Genomic DNA, 3,787 nt, shown 5'->3' with positions numbered 1-3,787 from the left:
GGGTAACTCCTCCTCCCAACAACCCGGCGTCCTCTGCAAAGGAACAATAAGCCGGCGCTTGATGCCTCTCAAAATTTCTTGATTGGCTCTCTCAGCTTGACCATTGGACTAGGGGTGAGCCACTAATGACACATCAAGTCGAATATACTCTTGTTGACAAAACTCTTTCATAGCACCCTTGGACAGATTGGTGCCATTATCTGTTATAATGTTGTGGGGAAAACCGAAATGAAAGATCACCTTTTTGATGAATTGAACCGTTGTGGCCGCATCACACTTACTAACCGGCTCTGCTTCAACCCACTTTGTGACTTTGTCAACCGCCACCAAAAGGTGGGTCTTTTTATCCTTGGACCTTTTGAAAGGCCACACCATATCATGCCCCCGGACTGCAAACGGCCAAGCAATTGGAATCATCCTCAATTCTTGAGCCGACACGTGAGCTTGTCTTGAGAATTTCTGACAACCATCACATTTACTGACCAAATCCTCTGCATCAGCGTGAGCCGTCAACCAATAAAATCCATGATGAAAAGCCTTGGCCATGAGAGACTTAGAGCCAGCATGATGACCACAATCTCCTTCATGAATCTGTCGTAGGATCTCACGACCTTCTTTAGGAGAGACACAACATTGAAACGCCCCCGTAAACTGCGATGATGCAACTCTCCATTGACAACATCATTGACTTAGACCGCCGGGTTATCTGCTTAGCCAAAGTTTCATCTTCAGGTAACTCGCCCCGGGTCATATACGCCAAATATGGAACTGTCCAATCAGGAATAGCATGAAGAGCCGCCAGTAGTTGTGCCTCCGAGTCAGGAATAGCAAGATCTTCCTCTGTAGGCAGTTTGACTGAAGGATTATGCAGAATATAAAGGAAAATATTGGGTGGCGCCAGCTTACGCTGGGATCCCAACCGGCTTAAAGCATCAGCTGCCTCGTTTTTCTTTCGATCAACATGCTCCACTTGATAGCCCTTGAAGTGACCAGCAATAGCATCAACCTCTCGATAATAAGCCGCCATGAGTGGGTCCTTAGAATGCCAAGTGCGTGAAACTTGCAAAGCTACCAAATCTGAGTCACCAAACACCTCACCTGGCTTAAGTTCATCTCCTTAGCCATCCGAAGACCATGGTGCAAGGCCTCATACTCAGCTGCATTGTTAGTACAAGGGAACATCAACCTTAAAACATAACAAAATTTATCACCTCGTGGGGAAGTCAAGATAACTCCAACCCCGAGTATTCCAACTGCCTGGATCCATCGAAGTGAATAATCCAATATGTGCTATCCGGCTTCTCCTCAGGCATCTGCAGCTCTATCCAATCATTGATGAAATCCACAAGTGCTTGAGACTTGATGGCTGTGCGAGGCATATACTTAAAACCATCGGGTCCAAGTTCAATGGCCCACTTGGCTACCCGACCTGTGGCTTCTCTGTTTTGAATAATATCCCCTAGAGGAGCAGAGCTAACCACAATGATGGGATGACCCAGAAAGTATTTCTTGAGCTTTCGAATAGCCATGAACACCCCATACACCAGCTTCTGCCAATGTGGATACCTCTGCCTGGACTCAATGAGCACCTCACTGATGTAATAAACCGGCCGCTAAACCGGATATTCCTTGCCTGACTCCTTCCTTTCCACCACAATTACCACGCTGACAGCTCGGCTATTGGCAGCCACATATAACAACAAAGGCTCTTTATCAATGGGAGCAGCAAGAACCGGCGGCTCAGCTAACTGTTTCTTCAAGGCCTCAAACGCCTGATCAGCAGCATCACTCCAGGCAAAGTGATCTGTCTTCTTCATCATCTGGTACAGAGGGATAGCTTTTTCACCCAACCGACTTATGAACTGGCTTAAGGCCGCAATATGACCCGCCAGACGCTGAACATCATTGATACACGCCGGTTTAGCCAAGGAAGTTATAGCCTTTATTTTCTCCGGGTTAGCTTCAATACCCTATTCAGAAACCAGAAAGCCTAAGAGCTTGCCTGCTGGTACGCCAAAGACACATTTGGCCGGGTTAAGCATCATCTTGTAGATCCGGAGATTATCAAAGGTCTCTTTCAAATCATCTATCAAGGTTTCCTTCTTCCTGGATTTCACCACAACATCATCCACATAAGCATGGACATTGCGCCCAATCTGATCGTGAAGGCAATTTTGCACACACCGCTGGTAAGTCGCCTGGGCACTCTTGAGCCCAAAAGGCATAGATACATAACAGAAGGCTCCAAAAGGAGTGATGAAGGTTGTCTTCTCCTGGTCCATAACTTCCATCTTGATCTGATGATAACCAGAATAAGCATCCAAAAAGCTCAACCACACACAACCCGCCGTAGCATCAATGATCTGACGGGGGGAGCAAAAGGATCAGCCGGACATGCCTTGTTTAGGTCTGTGTAATCCACACACATACACTAAGTACCATTTTTCTTAAGTGCCAGCACCGGGTTAGCCAACCACTCCGAATGAAAAACTTCAACAATAAATCCAGCCGCCAGAGTCGGGCCACTTCTTCACCAATGGCCTTGCGCCTCTCTTCATTAAAACGGCGAAGGAATTGCTTGACCAGTTTAAACTTTGGATCAATATTGAGAGTGTGCTCAGCGAGTTCCCTTGGTACACCTGGCATGTCTGAAGGTTTCCATGCAAAGATGTCCTGGTTCTCATGAATGAACTTGATGAGCTCGCTTTCCTATTTCTGATCCAGATTAGCACTGATACTAAACTGCTTGGAAAAATCGCCAGGAACAAAGTCAACTAGCTTAGTGTCATCTGCCGACTTAAATTTCAACAAAGTATCATGCTCCGTCGTTGGCTTCTTTAAAGATGTCATATATGCCGGGTCAACATTATCTTTATAAAATTTCAACTCCTTTGTTGCACAGATAGACTCAGCATAGGCAGCATCACCTTCTTCACACTCCAAAGTTATCTTCCGGCTTCCATGCACTGTGATAGTGCCCTTGTGACCCGGCATCTTAAGCTGCAAATAAACATAACAAGGCCTCGCCATGAATTTAGCATAAACCGGCCATCCAAACAGAGCATGATAAGGGCTCTTGATTTTAACCACCTCAAAAGTCAACGTCTCAGACCTGGAATCATGATCATCACCAAAATCCACTTCCAAAGATATTTTTCCCACTGGATATGCCGACTTACCAGGCACCACGCCATGAAAAACAGTGTTCGATGGCTTAAGGTCCTTGTCTCATGCGACGAAAAGTTTCATAATACAGAATATTGATACTACTGCCCCCATCCATGAGTACCTTAGTGAATCTATGCCCTCCAACCTGAGGCGCCACCACCAAAGCCAAGTGGCCCGGATTATCAACCCGGGGCGGGTGATCCTGACGGCTCTAGAGAATAGGATGTTCAGACCATCGTAAGTAATGGGGAACCACCGGCTCAACTGCGTTCACTGCCCTCTTATGGAGCTTCTAATCCTACTTGTAAGAGAATTTTATCTCATATCATTAACCCTGCATATATCTAGGGGGTATATTTCATCATCAAGCCAAGTAACGCTAATTCACTCTTGTTCAAATTACTTTTCACTTATCTATCTTCACTTTGATGATTATCTGTTTTGTCAACAACCGTCCAAAAGGGGGGAGATTATTGGTGCAATGATAGCCCCCTTATGTTTTGGAGTTTGTTGACATAAACAGTATGGGACTTATTTGTTTGCTAGTGCACACAGAGTAACAGGTCCCAGAGATCACGAGGAGTTTGATGTAAACAACAAAGATAATCTCCCTGCATGT

Source organism: Triticum urartu, chromosome 4 (genome assembly GCF_003073215.2).
Source record: "Triticum urartu cultivar G1812 chromosome 4, Tu2.1, whole genome shotgun sequence".
NCBI lineage: Eukaryota > Viridiplantae > Streptophyta > Magnoliopsida > Poales > Poaceae > Triticum > Triticum urartu.
The sequence above is the reverse complement of the archived record's forward strand: the minus strand, read 5'-3'. Positions refer to the sequence as shown.